Source organism: Siphateles boraxobius, unplaced genomic scaffold (assembly GCF_051911475.1).
Source record: "Siphateles boraxobius isolate OS27281-9 unplaced genomic scaffold, OSU_SipBor_1 33, whole genome shotgun sequence".
NCBI lineage: Eukaryota > Metazoa > Chordata > Actinopteri > Cypriniformes > Leuciscidae > Siphateles > Siphateles boraxobius.
In genome coordinates, this window is record NW_027508953.1 from 9,941,362 (window position 1) to 9,962,960 (window position 21,599).

Below are 21,599 nucleotides of genomic sequence, written 5' to 3' on the forward strand. Positions count from 1 at the left end.
AATTTAGCCTAGTAAAAACACATTTATTTTTAAATTGTTATTTTTAACCTTTAATAATAATACCAGCTGAAAGGGCTCTCTGTATGTTTACAGCATTAGGCTAGGTGAGTTTTTTTTTTTTTTGGAGAAAAATTAACACGTATCTACTGTACCTAATATTTATCCAAATTAATCAAGATCGGAATCCAATCACACGATTTGAATTAAATTGTGAAATTTGTGTCAAGCAATAATAAAAGTTGCATACCAGTCATTGTGCCATGTAAACATGGTAACAAGTTGTCAATAAACGTAACAAATTCTGTTAACAAATGTTTTGACAATCACAATACACTTTCACCAAAAATGATCCACAGACAGTTTATACAAAGATTGTTGCATCATACTTAATAGTCCCTGTTTGTCTGAACAGAATGTTCAAAATATCTTATTTTCATGAGCATAAAAATGTGACCCTGGATGACAAAACCAGTCTTATTGGTCTTTTTTTTTTTTTTTTTGAAATTGAGATGTATACACCCCATGAAAGCTGAATAAATAAGCTTTTCATTGATTTATGGTTTGTTAGGATAGGACAATATTTGGCCGAGATACAACTATTTGAAAATATGTAATCTGAGGGAGCAAAAAAATCGGAACATTGAGAAAATCGCCTTTAAAGTTGTCCATTCATGTTCGCGATTGTGCTGTATTCACTCACAAAAATAAATGTTTTATACATTTACAGTAGGAAATTTACAAAATATCTTCATGGAACATGATCTATATTTAATATCCTAATGATTTTTGGCATAAAAGAAAATTTGATAATTTTGACCCATACAATGTATTGTTGGCTATTCCCACAAATATACCCGTGCTACTTAAGACTGGTTTTGTGATCCAGGGTCACAAATAGGGCTGCAGCTATCGATTCTTTTTGTAATCTATTAATCTAGCACTTAATCGATCGAGTAATCGGATATTTTTTTTCGTGTGTCTTTTAACAGAATAGTTATATTAAAACTTGTGTCTATTTCAGTTAAAGCTGTTATAGGTTACTATAAGTTATATAGTATGCAAGTTATAAAGCTATCTCATATGTGAGTTTTCCTTTAAGATGTTATAATATAACCACTCTAAGCATATTTGTGTATTCTGGTAGTTAAACGCTGAAGAAGAGCTGTAACGTGACTTGTTGTTGAACACGCAGTAAAAGCTGACACACTTTTTATTCCGTGCGTTTTAACTGAAAAATGAGTACTCCGAATCTTTATTAAAAACCAACAGGCTGGGGACTTTAATTTTTTGTTGTTGTCTGTATTTGGCAGACGTGAAATACAAACAAGGTCTCGCCAAGACTGCAATACAATATTTGTTTCTCCATCACGTCCCGGTGTGTACAGTGAATGCATGCTGAAATTGTTGCGTGGCTAAATAAAAGTTTAAGCATATGTAATGCATTGCTGCAATTGGTCTGACTGGCGTGTGTGTGTGAAGGGGTTCTTTTTTTAGGCTATACTCTTGCAATTGAACGTGATAGTTACGTTTACTACTTAAACATGTCATCAAAGCTAAAAATCATATCTAGTCAAACCGCATCACGACATCGAATGTAGCTTGTTCACAGATCGCATAAGCAGATGTGCAACTAATATAAATGTTAATATAAAATAATAAAATGCGACTGGTTAACAATGTACGCGCATTTAAATCTATTCTTGAAAGTACCAAAGGCCAATCACATCGTGTATAGAGTTGGTGGGCGGGCATAACATAATGACAGCAGAGTTGTGACGGTTCCGCGTGATTTCCCTGCTACTTGAAAACTAAGATGCTGCTGGCGAACAGCGGTCTTTCGAATCGGCTTTGGCCGCGACTCTGGAGGACTTGGAGTTAAGAGAACGTCACTTAAGTCATTCTTAAAAAAGGAAGATGTGTTCAGAGTTTTGATGACCGGATACGGCAAAAGTTTAATATATCAACTAGCTCCGCTGGTGGAAAAACACATGGGACTCACTCAGCCACAGCCGTTCGTTGCTCTGGTTGTAGCGCTGTCCTATTGCGTGCAGAGGAATTTTGAAAGACAACCGTTTATCCCGCCCCTTTGGAATTGCATAACCAATTTTTTAGAGTGCCGTACCCCTCTTCCACTTAGATTTCAGTCATACTTTTTCCATTAAGGAACAATATTTGCCCCCATTAATCAATTTTTCCATTTCATTTTTTTACCTTTGTAATACATTTAAAAAATAAATAATTCCTTAAATAAATCAATGATCAATAAATAGGCAATGTTAAAAATCGTTTAATATTAATAAAAATATTATAGTAAAATCGCCAGTAGGTGGCGGTAACTCATTGTCTTTGTGTGAGCCATCGAGTCATTGAATCTCACGATTAGTTAATTTTGTTATGGTATGAACTTAATCCTAGTAAAGGCAAAAAATTATATAATACCTTTGTAATGAAATCCAAGACTTTGTATACCAAATTCAAAGTCTTGGATAGTGTTGACTTTTCAAACCATACAACTGTTTTTTGTCCAGTCCGCCCCAGCTCGAGTCTGGCTGGCCGGGCTCTTCCTCCTGACCGCCAAGCAAGTCTTGCTCCCCTGCTGCAGCAGCTGCTCCGGCCGCCTCTTGTTCCTCCATCTCCCGCAACTGTTCATCGCTGTATTGCTGCTCGTACAGGTAGCTGCGAGCATCAGATTCTCGCAATAGATCTTCGAAATCCCCTTCTGCCATTTCAACTTCAAAACTACCTTCTGCCATCGTGGTTAGCCTACTATACATAGTTCCTACATGACGTCACAACTTAGGGCATTTGCAGACCCGGCGCCGTTTCTGTGTGCATGCTGTGGGCAGAACATTAGAAGAAGCTGAAACGAGTTAATTTCGTGATAAGTGAAAATTGTCATCTCCTGCTGGGTAAATGGATGTTCAAATCGTGCCGGAAGTTCAATTAAATTTGGATTTTACAGTATACCCATCATTAGACTTTATGAATGTGAGAAGACTAGGGATGCAGCGATTACCGGATTTCACAATTAACCGCGCTTTAAAACGTCACGGTTAATTAATCGTAAAGACTATGCTACACCGAGTGTTCTGCAGGGAACGGACATTTTGTAACTAAATAAATAATAAAACTAATAAACTAATAAAACCTTGTTTTGAATGACAAAAACTATGAAGAAAACCTATTGACATTTTCGTCAATGAGTAAAAACTAGATGAAAATGTTAGATAGTGATGATTTGGGAAGCGATCCAGTCAGAACTGATGGCATGCGTTTGTGGTAAATGCGCACATTTGTATTGTAACGTGCTGATCTACCCAGCAGTCCCATAAAACGTAAAAAAAATGTAAACCTCTGGGAGAATGAGTAGAGCAGACATATAGATCTGAATAAGAGTGACGATGCAAAAAAGAGCTCTATTCGGTACGGTTTCTGTGCGCACACACCCGACCCGAAGCGTGCAGCCATGCACATAGACCCCTCTACAGCGCGCGAGTACTGAATTGAGCCCTCCTTCGTGTCTGAATAGACAAATACACACAACATTATGTAAATGTCCGTCTTGGAGAGTATTCATGTAAACTATGTCGGCTATGTCTTAAACAGTTTTGAGTGAATCGGATGTGCTTCAGTGCAATTGGATCCGCATGTCATTGGACATGATCCGACATCTTAAAGTGATAGTGAATAATAAACCTAATGCGGTCTGTGTCAAGCAACAAAAGAAGAAGAGAAAAGCATTCACTGTTTGTTAATAGCTTTAATAAGGATTAATTATATTCGTACAAATAAATATGTCAGCTTGAAGGAATAAAGAATGATGTATGTAAGTAGTTGTAAAGAATGCATATATCATTCATTGAAAAGAAGACTGTGTTTTACTTTTGGAAAAGTGGTTTTAATTTTTTACATTTGTTTTCTTTTAAAATAAATACATGGTTAATATTTAGCTTACATTTAATTCAATAGATCCAAAGACTTTGTTTATTCTTATTTTCATTGGGATTTATTATCCCTTTATATTATTTATGTTTTTAAGTAAAATACCAACAAGATATTGTTTTCATGTTTTCAAGTTTTCTACCTCAGGTTGAAAATAAATTTAGATTAAACTAAACGCTTAATAATTTTCTGATCTATTTCAATCAAAGAGCCCTGCAGCCTTTGACTTAATTTGTTATTTTTAAAAGGAAAATACTGGATGTTTACAAAGCATTTCTCTTTAATTCCAAAGAAAGAGATTGATTATTGTTTGTCATTTTATAATTTTGTACTGTGTTGTGGCAGCATAAATAACACATTAAAATCTAGTGTTGAGTGTTCATGTGACATTAGTAGTGTTGTGAAATAAATTGATGCATAATAATCGTGATAATCGTTAAATCGTGATTATTTCTCAGACAATAATCGTACTTACAAAATCTGTAATCGTTGCATCCCTAGAGAAGACTAAGCTTTTGTCAGAACAATGACGGAGATTATGGATGGCGAGGATAAACAGGAAAGAAACTCCCTCAAAACAAATATATGTTAACACTTTGCAGTTTGAATGATGTCCTGTATGAACAAAATGACGAGGTATTAAAAAATACAAAAACAACATTGTTTCCACTGTTCGATCGCGCCCGCGCCTCTCTCACTCACACACACACGCGCGCGCACATTCCAGCATTGCAATCTCAGATTATGTCCCTAAATAACCCGTGTATAAAGTAGTTCTGCATACATTAATTAATTTGCACGTGAGTTTTATTTATTTTTATATTCATGCACCAAACCATGACGGCCGTACCGTTTCGATTCAATACGAATACATGTAATGTTCCACCCCTATTCTTCAGTGTACAAATAAGTACATGCATTTAACAGAAAACACCGATGACGGTTTTAAAGGGTCATTCCACCGGTGGAGACATGAATATGTATTGTCAGTCATGGCCTAATGGTAACAGAGTTGGACTGGTGACCCAAAGGTTGCTGGTTCGATTCCAGTACCGGCAGGAATATGACTGAGGCGACCTAACCAATCGCTCCCCGGGCGCCACTCAAGGCTGCCCGCTGCTGCCCGCTGCTGTGTGTATCCACGTTTGCAGTGTGTGTGTTCACTACTCACTACTCTGCTCCTAATGTGTGTGCACTTACTTGGATGGATTAAATGCAGAGGTCAAATTTCAAGTATGGGTTACCATACTTGGCCATCACGGGTCACTTTCTTTCACTTTTTAGTGCTTGTGGATTGTAGACAAGAATCCCCATAGTGCATTGCAATGCTCAGCTCCGCAGGCCACTCCTTCACTCCGTGCTGCCACAGTAGCTAGCATAACTGCGAGATATTTGTGCAATGAACCTATCCATATGGGGTGCGAAACTCGGGTGAGCAACAACACACACGTCCGTGTCATCCTCCGATTCCGTAATTTCGTCAATTAGAATTTGGCACCGCTGGAATTCTCGGCAGCAGACAGACTCTTGTTCTGTGTCCATTTGCGCACAGTGAAATGATGGTGCATTAGTCACCTATTAGATCTGCACTCGGTCTTAAAGGGGCAGCAGTCTCATCCCGCCACGGCTGCAGCTTCTCAGTGAGGTCCGATATTGTGTTATTGTTAAAGGAACACTTCACCCATTTCAACATTAATCTTTATTGAAAGTGGGTCATATGTAGTCGAAATGTAAAAGAAATTTTGAATTGGGTGCCCTCTTGACCGAGAAAAGACAGAAAATAACTTTAGGGCGCATTTGTATGTAAGACAACAACTCCCACAATGCACCACATTGCACAGCTCCGCAAGCCACTCCCACTAATCCAGAACAGCGCAAACATCAGATAAATCACTCTTCCGTCTACAAGGCTGAGGTTAGCTGCCACCAGAGTTAGAAATTAATTTCACACAAAATTTCTAGTTAGTTGGCTGTGGCGAGCAGGACGAGCACGAGGGACGTGAGAGGATGGCGCGAGGCCGGTGGCGTAAGTGATAATGAACGACACCTGTGAGACGCACCGGTCTCTCTCTAATCTCTCACCGAGGAGCGGACGCATAAAACAAGGAGCGACGACAGGGCAGATCGAGTGAGGAACAGGCCTGATTTTATCTTGTTTTGTTTGTTGTGTGTGGCCAGCAGTGAGGGGCTGCTGGCTTATATTTTTGTTTTGTATTTGTTTTTTACTATTAAAATGTTTAAATGTTCGCCGGTTCCCGCCTCATTCTTCCCACAACAATAAACCCCGTTACATTGGCAAACTCATTAGTGAATTACTCCTCGTTTGTATTTCTTTCTATATGGTGAATTATTGCATGATACCTGGATGTTTAGTCAGAATGCGGTGCGAAACTAGGATGGATCACAACACAAACGTCCGTGTGGTCGTCTGATTCAGAGATTTCGTCCAGGAGAAATTGCCATCGTTGAAATTCTCTGCAGCAGACGAACTCTATCTGTGTCTGTAGCGCACAGCGAGAGCACAGGCATCAGCAGTCTGCCCAGCTCGAGCCAGTCCGGGCTCCTCGTCCGCGACAGGCAGCCGCCTCCTGTTCCTCCGCCTCCTGATCAGCCTCAGCTGCTCTTCACTATATCGCGCCTCGTAAAGATAGCCACGAACACCGGATTCGAGCAGCAGAATTTCAAAATCCTCTTCTTCCATATGTTTAGTTTCTTCCGTCATTGTCGTAACTTCCTATCTCCACAGCGCTTGTTAGCTTAGCTTCCAAACAAGATGGCTGATATTGCTTTCTGTATCTACAAGTGAAGTCCCACCCACTGATCTGTAATAGGTCTGTAGCGTGAGTGGGTCAATACCCTGTATAAATGATGAGCTGGTGTTTGTAGTCTCTACAATTTTCAATGAAATGGGACTTCCTGCTTTTTATGATGCAAAATGACGATTTTTACGTCATAAAAAGCAGGAAGTAAAAAACACAAAAATCCTTATTTCTCCCATCTCAGGGAAAAATAAAGGAAGAATCCACGATAATTATAATATATGACTGGGTTTCTAACAATACAAAGCTTAATGCAAAGGGGTGAAGTGTCCCTTTAAGCCCCACTAAAGGCATAAAAAACATTGAAAAGCAACAACATTTTCAGAACCTGCATAAACCTACTGACGATTGATCCATTAATGCGAATCAAACAACAAAAGGCAGAGAAAATAACTCTCAGCTCTTGAATGAATAACTTAAAACTTTAATAAGCATTAATCTATCTATGATAAACTATGCAGTGTTATTTTACATTTGATTACTAAATGGGTAAAATAAAAAATGTACTAATTTTTGCTTATCGTATCCTATCTCATGTATATAAAACAAAAAAGCCTGCACAGTGCTCATAAATACAGGTCCTTCTCAAAAAATTAGCATATTGTAATAAAGTTCATTATTTTCCATAATGTAATGATAAAAATTAAACTTTCATATATTTTAGATTCATTGCACACCAACTGAAATATTTCAGGTCTTTTATTGTTTTAATACTGTGATTTTGGCATACAGCTCATGAAAACCCCAAATTCCTATCTCAAAAAATTAGCATATTTCATCAAACCAATAAAAGTGTTTTTAATACAAAAAAAAGTCAACCTTCAAATAATTATGTTCAGTTATGCACTCGATACTTGGTCGGGAATCCTTTTGCAGAAATGACTGCTTCAATGCGGCTTGGCATGGAGGCAATCAGCCTGTGGCACTGCTGAGTTGTTATGGAGGCCCAGGATGCTTCGATAGCGGCCTTAAGCTCATCCAGAGTGTTGGGTCTTGCGTCTCTCAACTTTCTCTTAACAATATCCCACAGATTCTCTATGCGGTTCAGGTCAGGAGAGTTGGCAGGCCAATTGAGCACAGTAATACCATGGTCAGTAAACCATTTACCAGTGGTTTTGGCACTGTGAGCAGGTGCCAGGTCGTGCTGTAAAATGAAATCTTCATCTCCATAAAGCTTTTCAGCAGATGGAAGCATGAAGTGCTCAAATCTCCTGATAGCAAGCTGCAGTGACCCTGCCCTTGATAAAACACAGTGAACCAACACCAGCAGCTGACATGGCACCCCAGACTCTCACTGACTGTGGGTACTTGACACTGGACTTCAGGCATTTTGGCATTTCCTTCTCCCCAGTCTTCCTCCAGACTCTGGCACCTTGATTTCCGAATGACATGCAAAATTTGCTTTCATCCGAAAAAGTACTTTGGACCACTGAGCAACAGTCCAGTGCTGCTTCTCTGAAGCCCAGGTCAGGCGCTTCTGCCGCTGTTTCTGGTTCAAAAGTGGCTTGACCTGAGGAATGCGGCACCTGTAGCCCATTTCCTGCACACGCCTGTGCACGGTGGCTCTGGATGTTTCTACTCCAGACTCAGTCCACTGCTTCCGCAGGTCCCCCAAGGTCTGGAATCGGTCCTTCTCCACAATCTTCCTCAGGGTCTGGTCACCTCTTCTCGTTGTGCAGCGTTTTTTGCCACAGTTTTTCCTTCCCACAGACTTCCCACTGAGGTGCCTTGATACAGCACTCTGGGAACAGCCTATTTGTTCAGAAATTTCTTTCTGTGTCTTACCCTCTTGCTTGAGGGTGTCAATGATGGCCTTCTGGACAGCAGTCAGGTCGGCAGTCTTACCCATGATTGCGGTTTTGAGAAATGAAACTGGCTGGGAGTTTTTAAAAGCCTCGGGAATCTTTTGCAGGTGTTTAGAGTTAATAAGTTGATTCAGATGCAGGGGCGTAATTTACGGTTGGGACATGTCCCCACCACTTTTTGCCAGGCTCGATATTGTCCCCACCACTTTTTAAAAGTAATTGAAAAATAGATCGGGAAGGTATATATTAAAGGAAATGCACAATCTACAACTCGGCATCCTTCATAATCGAATTCATTAATTTAACAATTTTTTTCCGGCGGTCAGAAGCTTTTCAACGTCCTCTCAATGATGAATATCTGTTGTGATTGCCAAAAACCGTATTGGGTATTGGGACTGAGGCGCCAGAACTGCAGCTGATAGAATGTGCGCTGTAGCACGATACTATCATATTTTAGTTTCTTATTGTGTTTCCACAATGTTAGTGAGTAAATCTACTGAAATTGCCACCATAACAGTGGAGTGTGATGTGTAAGAAGTAGAGCTATTTATAAATTACTTTTAGTATTATTTGAAGTTAACATAATAAAATGCGTAGACCTATACCCAAAAAAAGTAGTTGAGGATAATTTCTTTAAAATTGGGCAATTCCAGCGTTATGGACTTGACATTTGCAGTCATAACTTGAAATATAAATTCTCAGAAAATGCGTTTAATACTGAAACGTCGGTTTATATATCCATACTCCCCTAATAAAGGAGTCCAGACATTAGAAAAATATCAGTCCAGGGCTCTACAGTGCGACCATTTTGCTCGCATATGCCCCTAAAAATCGATCCGTGCGAACCGGAAAAATGATTTACGAGCACAATGTGCGAGTAAATACAACCTACCATAATCGAAAACGAGAAGATAACTAAATAAAAACTAGTTTTGAATGACAAAAACTATGACGAAAATCTATTGACATTTTCGTCAACGAATAAAAACTAGACAAAAATGTTAAATAGTGACGATTTGGGAAGCGATCCAGTCAGAACTGATGCCCTGCGTTTGTAGATGCGCATATTTGTCCTGTAGTATTAGGGACGTGCTGCTGTTCTACCAGCGGCACACAGGTTCACATGCGCTGCATGTCTCATGAAATATTAAAAAATGTAAACGTTTGGAAGAATGAGTAGAGCAGCCATATAGATCTGAATGAGAGTGACGACGACGCATAGTTTTCTGTGCGCACACACTCGACTCGAAGCGTGCAGCCACACACTAGGGGTGGTTAATCTGTCTGATTTCCCGATTCGATTACGATTATTGAAGTCCCGATTCGATTAGTCAATTTTCGATTATTAACGATTCTCGATTAGCGATTATTGATTTTCCATTTCACATCAGTAAACGAAAATACACTACAAAGTGATTGCAGTATTAAAAAAAGTATGCTGCTGAATTACTTAACTCTTTTATTGAGTAACAACAACTCAAAGCACTTTCTGTGTCGTGTAGTTATAACTTAAGAATTATTTGTATGTAGCTTATGTTTTGTAGAACACAGAAATGAATACATCACATTGTGTTGTGACTCAAGTTGAACTAAACAATAACAAATAAAAGGCTTATTTCCTTTAGGAAGTAGATCAGAACCAACATACTGTAGAAATTGGACAATTTTCTTCTAGAAAGACAAGGTGTTGTTCAGGTGGAGGAAGACTGCAGGTTGCAGTCGAAACATATCAAGGTAAAGAAAAGGTTTTCTCTCCACCTGAACACCTTTCTAGAAGAAAATTGTCCAATTTAATCATTAAGAAGACAAAATGAACATTTTTGAACAACTTACTGTAACTTCAGTAACACCTATAGGCCTGTCATGATAACAAATCTTGATGGGCGATAAATTGTCCAAGAAATTATTGCGATAAACGATAATATTGATAAAGTCGTTCTGAGACCATTTTCTTCTAAAATAATGATAATGGCATAATAATGAAGGTACACCTTTTCAAAGATCAATAAACTTTTATTTCTAAAGACTATTTAAATGAACAAAACAACCAAAAATAATAAAAGCAATGGACTGTCTCTGTTAACAAAAAATGCACTTACCAATGTGTGATTTCTGTTCACACTGAGAATCATATCATGTACTGTGTGAGCATGCGTCTCAGATGAGTATGTGCGCTAGTTTGTGTGTGTGTGTGTGTGTGTGTGTGTGCTCGCGTCTCATGAGTATGTGCACGGAGAGTTTGTGTGTGTTCCGTCTCATTGAGTTTGTGCGCGAGTTTGTGTGTGTGCTCGCGTCAGTATGTGCGTGGAGAGTTTGTGCGCGCGCGCGCGTCTCATATGAGTGTGTGCGCGCATGTCTCATATGTGCATGGGGAGTTTGTGTGTGCCACGCGTGTCTCATATGAGTAGGCTATGTGCATGGAGAGTTTGTATGTGCGCGCATCTCGTGTGTGTAGAGTTAGCGTGTATGTGCGTGAGCGACTTTAGGTGTGTCGTTGTGCATTTCATATGTATTTGTTTGAGCATTCAGTAGTATACATATATGAAACACTTGCATACACATATATTAAGTAGTCAAACATACATGTGTGCGTGAATCAAGTTTGATATAAGCCCTAAACGGCGCCTCATATGAGGGTAAGAGAGAGCGCGCGAGAGAGAGAGAGAGGAACGAGCGAGAGGTAGGGCGCTCTGCAATCAAATACGATTGTAAATAGGATCAAACAGGCTTTTACACACCTGCTCTAACTCGCTCTGGCTAGTTACACCATAGACAGTGCGTTACACGCGCTTGCTAACTGGAACTGGGCGCGTTCGTGACGTTCAACTTCCGGTATAAAATCTTTTACAAAATATAATAATGCAATTTTTTTTTTTAAATAAATAAAAAATCAATTTTTGAAGATTTAATAATCGATTCATACTCGTCCATAACATATTCGCGATTAATCAATAATCGATTTTTTCACCACCCCTACCACACACACAGAACGCGCGAGGACTGCATTTACCTCTCTTTCGTGTCTGAATGGACAAATACACAACATTATGTCGAAATGTCCGTTTTGGAGAGTATTCTATTTTCGAATACTATTTAGGACGGATAGTATGCGAATTGGGACGCAGCAGTAAACTGTGTCGGTTAAGTCTTAAACAGTTTTGAGTGAATCGGATGTGCATCAGTGCAATTGGATCCGCATGTCATTGGACATGATCCGATGTCTTAAAGTGACAGTGAGTAATAAACCTAATGCAGTCTGTGTCCTTAATATTTATCAAGCAACAAAAGAAAAAGAGAAAGGCATTCACTGCTCGTTAATGGCTTTAATAAGGATTCATTATATTTCAGTACAAATAAATATGTCTGCTGCTTGAAATAATAAAGAATGATGTATGCAAGTAGTTATAAAGAAAGCATATATCATTCATTGAAAGAAGACTATTCTGCTTTAGGAAAAGTGGTTTTATTTAATTTTAAGTTTTTTTTAAGTCACAGTAGTTAAATCTGTATATGTATTGCATGTTCAAACTTTAAAATCGTTCATATTAACAGGTTAATAGATGTTTTCTCCGGGAGTATATGGGTTTGGACATTTTAGAGAAATTCTAAATGAATGCATTACAATTGAACTAAACCCATTATATTTTAGTCATCTAAATTGTTTTATTTTTAGTCTAGTTTTAGTTGACTAATACTAGTAAATACTAATACTCTCAGTTTCTCCATGTTGTGGAAAAAGCCTCTGCAGTGAAAGATGCAGATTCACAGGTGTGCCGGTGTGCTCCTCCACCTGAGAGCAACACGTTCCCCTTGTTCTGTTTTACTAAAGTGATTGTAAAGTGTGATTTATACTTCTGCATTAAAATGACGGTTTCACACCATAGTTTAACAGAAAGAGCACACACGTTGTGTTTTTATATATATATATATATATATATATGTTTGTTAAACTGTTACTTGAACATTTTTCACTGCGCTCCAATGTCTTTGTGTGCTCCTGGATTTTTTCATTTAGGAGCACATGTGCTCCTTGGGAAAAACCTTAGCGTAGAACCCTGCAGTCTACACATGCGTTTTATATTTAATATGAGGGAAATACACGAGACATGACACAAAAAGTCTTTAACTTTTAGGTGGCAAAATATTTTTTAGTAATTCTATGAATTACACTACGCAAAACAAAAGTAGCCTAATACTAACCGGATGAAGAATGGTCGGCCTCCATAGAACATAAAATATTGTTTTTATTTTATTTTTCGTGTTCACATTTATGAGGAAAAAAAATGTTATGGACGTGACAGTTCTCCGTTAGGGACATGACCGCTCTGAAAGCGACTTTAAAACTTTCAGAGACCTCAAACAGAAAGCACACAAAGCCTTTCATTAAAGTGAATTTTGTTTTTTATTAATTGTATCTTAATTTTAATCAATGTTTCATCAACCAATTGCCTGGATTTAATAAATAAGAAGTAAATAGGCCTATAGTAGAAAATATATCATCAAGGCCCGTACGGAAACGGGAAAGAAGGCATTCTGTATTCTGCACCTTCAGGCCTACTTTGCAAAAGGATTTGAAACTCTGAGTTAATCTCGCAAAATCTTTTAAATCCAAAATGAAAGATTTAGAGGCAGATGCCTTAATATGTAAGCTAAATGCTCTTAGACTGTAAACATTATTTTAAATGATTACATGAAATGTTAGCGCTTCTGCATTATTTGTCTGTACCTATGTGTTTGTACTGCTGTCTGTCTTGGCGAGGTCACCCTTGCAAAAGAGGTTCTTAATCTCAATGGGACTCTCCTTGTTAAATAAAGGTTAAATAAAATATCACAGAGGCGCCGGCGCGTGAACTGGACTCTCGTCTCATAAATGAACCGAAACTCAGCGTGTAATGTACTTGCCTCTCACAGACCTGAGAAATATATAGAAAGCTTGAAATGTCTAGGCCTACTTGTAAACAGAACAATTCAAAACGAAAGAAAACAGACTGCTCTCTGCTTATTTAATCCATGAATTGTGCATTTCTCTATGGCGCGTTCACTACTGTGAAGATCGCGAGTCAGCATCGTCAACTTCATCTTTGCAGCCGACACAGACACAGAAAACACTTGTTTATTAATAAACAATTAAAATGTCTCCTTGCTATGTTTGACATATTCATAATCATTACTTTTGCTGGTTCTTTGTGGCAGCTTTAAGCTATTTTATTGGCAGCGCCATCAGGCGTGGAAAAAAAAAACATGTTTTTTTTCTTTAAATCAAAAATCGTGATACGAACCGAATTGTAGGTTTGGTCTATCGTTACAGCCCTACTAAGATGAGAAAGCAGGGGTTTAGTCGTTTGTCATGGTTGTAACAAAAAAACAATGGCATACTGAACATCTTTGCAAAGCGCAAACGTAATCAATAAATTATCAGGGAGGGTCGCCTTTTTTCACAATCATTTTGGAGGGTCATCGAAAAATGTATTAGCCTACTGGCAAACAGGCGAAGGGAGGGTCAAGTCTTTTTTTACTACAGATCGTTTAAATAAAAAAACGAACAGTCCGCAAGTTCACTGATCTTGCGTATTTTGATATATTTATTAGGCTAACCTAGAGGTGTTGTGAATGTTACGTTTTGCTTATTCGGATACTAGACATATTTGTTAATGTGATACATGCATGTGTGTAGGCCTACATCAAAGTGAAAATTAAGTGTATTTCCAACTCTGAACTCAGTCCCCAAGTAAATTTGGTTATTAAATAAACAAATAGCAAAACGAGTTGTGTGGTGTCCCCACCACTTTTCAAAGCAAAGTTACGCCACTGTTCAGATGATTAGGTTAATGGCTCGTTTAGAGACCCTTTTCATGATATGCTAATTTTTTGAGATAGGAATTTTGGGTTTTCATGAGCTGTATGCCAAAATCATCAGTATTAAAATAATAAAAGACCTGAAATATTTCAGTTGGTGTGCAATGAATCTAAATTAAATGAAAGTTTATTTTTTATCATTACATTATGGAAAATAATTAAATTTATCACAATATGCTAATTTTTTTAGAAGGACCTGTAGATATTTGTTTTGTTAAAGCATTAATTTTTCTTTTGCGATAGATATTTTACATTTTAAAATATAAAGCAAATTTTAATTACCTGAATGTAAAAAAAAAAAAAACACCAAAAAGAACCAATAAGAATACCGTTAAAGTACCGGATCGATAAGCAGTATCGTAATAGTAGTAATAGCGTTAACCTTAACGATACCCATCCCTAGTGGCCACGTATATATTTGAATTAAATCTGCTGTGTAAGGGCCAGAAAGTTAAGCCCACTGAAATGTGGGTATTTGTGTTATGTCTGTACGGGGTAGGTGGTGTTTTGCCTAAAATCGCCAGTTAATTCATGCTTCTTCCCAGCTTTTGTTACAGATGATAAAACTAGTGTTTGTCACATTTACACATTTGTTTTTTCCTCATTTTTAAAATACTATGGTATATTTCATATATGGTACTATTATTATAGTCTGACTAGTGCTGGCTAAATAATAAACATGGTTCATTGATCAGTACTTTTAATACTTAAGTCAGTGTTTCCGCTACATTTATTCTGGCGTGGTGGTCCACCACACCAAAAATCATCCCGCCACGGCTGCAGCTTCTCGGTGAGGTCCGATATTGTGTTATTGTTAAGCCCCACTAAAGGCATAAAAAACATTAAAAACAACAACGTTTTCGTGCACTATATTCCAAGACTTCCAAAGTCATTCGATAGCATAATGTGAGGTAAAAAATATTTAAGTCGTTAAGAACACCTTAAGTGTCACCGGTGGGCCCATAGCCATTACATATTTAAAACAGTAATATCCTATACTAAACTTAAACTAATCTTAACCAACCATATATCTTTTGAAAGCTTAGAATCTTTAGTTTCCAAAATAAATTAGAGGAGCTGTAATTTATCAAATTTCAACAAGAATATTTTCATACTCTTAAGACGTGTTTAGACTAGGCATGTGCGATTAATCGAAATCGTAATAAATTTTTTTTTGAGCATGCACGATTTCTAAATCGCTTCATAGCACGATTTTTTTTCCACACTCCTGTTAAACTGTTAAAAGAAAAGGCTCAATAAACTATTGCATAGATACTGTATAATACACTATGCATCGATACTGTATAATACACTATGCATCTATGTCTTTCCTTTGTGCTTTGAACTTTTCAATGCAGACTCGAAGAGCTGTGACTGTTGCTTCAAGTGCATCATTCTGCGCTATGGTGCGCATAAGCGCTGTGTGCTGTACTGTATTGGAGTCTTTCATAATCATATCATAATACTTTTGCACAACGAAAGATTATTAACCTGTTAACCGTTTCCAGAGCGTCGGCGCACTGAAGCGGTTTTTTTTTTATTTAGTTCAAATTTACTATCAGATTTAATGTTATACCTTGACAAACTATACATCATTAAAAATACATCATTAAAAATTAAAAATATAATACTCAAGATTCAGTATTTGACCACTATTGTATTCTGAGAAACTTATAGTGACAGTTATGTCTTAATTTGTGTCAGGAGTTATGAAATGAAAAAAATGAGTCGATACCTTTAATATGAATTATGAGCGTCAGCTGGTCCATTCATAAAAAACACTCCGTGCTGTCGTCATGACAGCGATTCGCAAAACAACGTCCCTCAGGGCTTTAGCTCAAAAATGTGCAGACTTGGAGAAATATTGATATATTCTCATAGATTCACATCATATTTCTATAGACAGGAATAATATTTGTTGAATTTATACCCAAATGCGTCGATGTAATCATTATGATCGCTTCTTACTGAGATGTGCTGTGTTTTCAATTCATACCAATAGCCTGAGGGCGCTATATGCACAATAACAGTCCATATATGGATCACGAAGAAGACCCATAGTCATGTGACATTCCAGGACGTCACTGATACAGAAAGTAGCTGACAGAGATCGCTGTAACATGCAGATAAAGATGTTTTGAAGACAATAAACATGATTGCAATGATATTTGAGTTACCTGTGTTCTTCAAGCCATGCCAGGTATTTCATAATAATAGATTATATTTATAATGTAATGCTAATCGATATAGATTTCATCATCGTGCAGAACACTATAAATAATACATTTTCTGTCTGATTTTTTTTTATCTGAAGCCAAATTAGATCACAGAAGATTATTTAAAACACTCGACTTGCGTTATAAAGTAAGTTTGGAGCACAAACATGGTTTTAATCTCATAAATGGTCGTGTATTGATGGTGTGCTAAGCTAACATGCTAGCTAGCCCAGGTGCACCTGCCACCAGCAGTTATTGTTTTATGATTTTTTTCTAAATAGGAATGCTTACTGAAATGTTTCAGTGCATTTGATACCAGTTTCAAATATTTAGTGAGAACTTTGATAAAAGAAATTAGGGTTTGAAACCCTATGAATAGCCTGTGAATAGCCAGTCGTTAGTAGCTATAATGCAGACAAAAGAAATGCATATTTAGAGCCATAACCAGTCTGGAGAGGTGTAAATGTGTGCAGGGAGAGACTCACACTGAATGGGGCTCGTTTGCACCACAAAATAATAGAGACAATAGACTGAATAGATGACTCAGAAGATGACTAAACATCAGTTTGCATTTTAGAGTCTAATCAAAATAAAGTAATTTGACATGATCTTGAAAAACATTTAACTAAATACAGAGTTTTAGACTTATCATTTTCAGATTTTAAATATAAAATGGTCACACATATGGCTTTAGCTGCAGTGCATTTCTAGATTCCTCCAGGGCCAACTTCAATTTAATTTTTATGAGGATGTTTCATAAAAGTAAATTTCTAATAACTTTACAAAACTTTGAAGCTATTTAAACATTTTTTTTTTCATTATGACAATAATTATTTCTACATTTACAATAAACTACTAGGTGTCAGCTTTCAAATGAGATCATACTTGTGCTTTTAGTGCAAAGGGTTCATGAACTGTATCTGTTTAAGTTTGGGTATGCCATTTCTGGGGATTTTTCAAAAGTGGCCTTGAAGGTTAACAGGTTAATAGCCTTTTTTGTTCTGTCCTATCATGTTGTTGCCTCATTAAACAGCTGTGCTATACTTATTGTCTTAATTTTATAGTAGACTATATATAAAATAATTGATCTTTTTGATTTGTTATCTTGTTTTTCATGCATGTATTTTACAACAATACAAAGAGCAATGTGTAACGTTTTACCAGATGTAGTGCTACACGATAAAGCTCTAATTGGTTTCCTTGGGAATATGTTTCAAATTCACACAGAATGCATTAACTATAAAGCATGTCTGTTTGTCAAAATCGTGATTTAAAATTGAAAAAAAATTAAGAAATCGTGATAGTTTTTTTTTGTTGTCCATATCGCACAGCCCTAGTTTTAGGGCTGCAACTAACGATTATTTTGATAATCGATTAATCGGACGATTATTTTTTCGATTAATCGGATAGAAATTAAATTAGATTTTTTTTATTATAACTAAATAAAACCGTAAATCAGGGTATTTATGTGTAAAAGTGTACTTTAAAAAGTGCAAAAGCCACACATTGAGTTTTACTAATATCAATATTTGCATTGTTTTTAATGATAATTGCTGATGGCAAGTTGACAAACATGATTATTGTTAAAAAAATGATATCCAACATATTATGTTTTAACACAATTTTTGTTAAAACAAATTTACACAGACATGTTGTTCAGATGTGAATATCTGAACTAAAAACAAACTAAAAACATCTAAAATATATAATTCATTTAATTTTTATTTAAAATTAATTATATATAAGGAATATAAGGATAAAGAATATAATATATAAAAGAATAATATAAGGATAAATTGATTAAATAAATATAGAAAGACTGAAAACAATTGTGTGAATGTAGAGCCGCAGTAGATCGCGTTTGAAAAACAATTAAAACTTAGTAGACAAATGCTATAAAAAGAGAACGGAATGGAGGTAACGTTACCCAGCAAGCTAACAGGCTTGAGTAAAGGACAGGAGAAATTATGCATTAGTGCACAAGCATTCGCTGAAAACCACTGAGTACAGTGACTAAAAAACAATATTTTACTGCTGCTGTTATTAACCCTTTAGGCGCCAGAGGTTTTTTCCTAAAACGTTCGATTTTGACATCTTAATTTCAAAAGGCTATATCTTAAAAGTGATAAAAGATAGAGACTTTCTGTAAATTAGAGAAATATTAAGGATGACCCAAATTTTATGTAGGGATTACATTTTCCCATCTAATTGGCATATTATGACGTCATATGGTGGTGGCAATCTTGGATTATAGAATTTTCATGAAAAGTCACATGTTTAAATGATAAAATGCAGCACTTCTTTCCCCCAAAAATGTCCATCACCTTCTGTATGCTATATTGCACAATACTGAATGCTCAGGTATATGGTAAGTAGTAAACAAACTGTGTAAATCATTACTAATAAATGGTAGAAACAAACCGAATGCATGTAGTGGTTGGCCTTTTGCTGTAGAGATTTTCCATTTACTAAATACAGTAGGCACTCTGATTCCATGTATGGGGCACATATATATTATTCATATGACATACAAACACAAGTAGACAAGACCTGTTTAGGTCAAACGCTCACTCGCCACGGCAAGGCACAGATCATGAGTGAGATGATACGAGCAGCGCGGCTAGATCTGCCTCGCGCGCGCGCCGAGTGTGCACAGCTCGGACTACTGTCATTGTCATTGCGACTCCTCACCCTGCCTCCACGTTGTCTCCTAACTGTCCTATGAATACTTCGACCTTGTCTAACATACCCAGTGGTATTAGACTAAGTCTCCACCACAATACTGTCGCCGCGATTGCGGAGAGGATCTGATAAAATGGCTCACTCGCAAACTAGCTCCGCTTTTGATCGCACTGATTCAATGCGCTCTAACTCGAACATTTTGTATAGAAACATGACGTTTTTTTGATTCGGGGATGAAGTATGACATGTCTGCCATCCAGTGGAGGGGAGGTAGAACGAAATTTGACACCCAATTTGACAAAATCGGCCGTTTTATTCAGTGCCGCATCTTGTCGAGTAAACTCGACCGTGGCGCCTAGAGGGTTAACTGCCTTTATATTTAGTGCTTCGCTTTGTAAAGACCGTTTTAATTTAACCTATTTCTGCGGTAGCGCTATTTTAATCCATCACTTACGTTGCGAGCGAACTGATTGCGCAACCTGATGCTCGAGACAAAATACAGACATCCCAAGATCCCGGAAGTCCCGGGAGTCTCCCGCATATTGATTGCGGCTCCCTGATGCCCGCGAATTAGTTCAAACTCCCGAAATCTAGAGCGCGCAAGCTAGAGCGCGCATGCGAGACATAAGAGACTGCTCCAAACCGTGTAGCGCGCGCGCTCGGCAGAGCGCCTGAGGGAGAGAGACCTTGCGTGTGTGTGCGTACCAGTAAACGCTCCCCGTGACGTAAGCAGACCAACTAATCGATAATGACATTCGTTGACAACGATTTTCATAATCGATTATAATCGATTTTATCGATTAGTTGTTGCAGCCCTACCTAGTTTAGACCTATATTTTGAAATGGTGATGAACATGAAAAATCATAAAAGAATGGTAGAAACCTAAGTGTTTTCATGCCAAGAGTTCAGATCGAAAAAAAATATTTTAATTAAATTCGGGCGGGTGGCGGGCGGTTTCTAGTCTCGCGGTGGTCATCAGCAGCGCCTTGTATCAGCGGATGGCGGGCGGGAAAAATGGTAAAAACGTTGGTGCGGATGATGAAATAATAGCCCATCCGCGCATCTCTAGTTCAGATCACTCAAACCACATATGGAAATGGAGGCGCCCTTGTATGGGCAGTAATGGAGTCTGGTTGTCACCAAGTGAAAAAGTTTGGTACTGCGCCCAAACAAAATCTTACTAAAAGCTAATTTTGAGATGTCAACCTAAAATTTGAAACAACTTCTTCAGGTTTTTTGGCTTTGATTTTCTTGCAGTTTTAGAGTCCAACATGTGTTAAAATATATTTTATATAAAATATGAATAAATTAGTGGTGGGCCGTTATCGGCGTTAATGTGAGACTCTTATCGGGCGATAAAAGAAATATTGCCGTTAATCTATTCTCAAAGTTGGGTTGGGAGCTGGGTCTATATTACGCAAGCTATGATGACTTTCACCTTGATATTTTAGTGCGGATGTACACCTAGCCGAATTAAACTGTAGGGGGTAGGGATGGGAATTGAAAACCGGTTCCACTCGAGAACCGGTTCTAAGTTTTACGAACCATCGATATTGTATGCCCTTGACATTAACGATTCCTCTTATCGATGCTCCTGCTCTGAGTCCCAGCCATAATATACAGACTGCGAACTCACAACTTTCCCTTTTGCCTTTTATCGGGCACCATAGCGCGACGTCCTATACGCATCTGTGCATCATTCGTGATGTCAAAGCAAATTGAGCAGAGGAGGTAAACATGGAGTGGAAAACACGATCTAAAGCTTGGCTTTATTTAATAAACGAGACAAATTGTTGTTTCCAGTTTACAATAACAGGGTTTTTTCTGCATTGAATTCTTTTTTGCGCCCGCCAAAGCGAATTTTTGTCCCGCCAAAGTCTTTTGATCGGTGAGTAATGTAGATGAACTGGTGCACTTGTGACAGGGCACATGTTTAACTGAAAGAACGAGCAGAGAGAGAGAGACCCGGTCGCGCGCGTGCGACTCCCTCACACATATGAACCAAAATAAATCGACACGAAGTTAAAAGGTCGGAAGACCAAAGTTTCATGTGGAGCATTTGGAGATTTTTTTTTTCCCCCGAATTACCGCTGGGTGTGAATTGTGCTAAAATGTTACCTTATCTTCTCTGAAAAGCGTGCCACACATTCAGCTGACAGTCTCAAGTACCACCTAAACGCAAAGGATCCCTTAGCTAATGCGGTAGATGCCGGGCCAAGCACTGATGTAGCGCAGGGGAAGAGTAGTCGTCAAACTACTATGTTTGAGTGCAACCGAG

The 21,599-nt window shown here is 37.7% G+C and overlaps 1 protein-coding gene across 2 annotated transcripts in view; it reads left to right on the top strand.

Annotated features, from left to right (window-relative positions):
- Window positions 1–21,599, top strand: part of dazl (deleted in azoospermia-like) — a 72,546-nt gene that overhangs the window by 12,528 nt on the left and 38,419 nt on the right. The gene's annotated exons all lie outside the window — the stretch shown is intronic.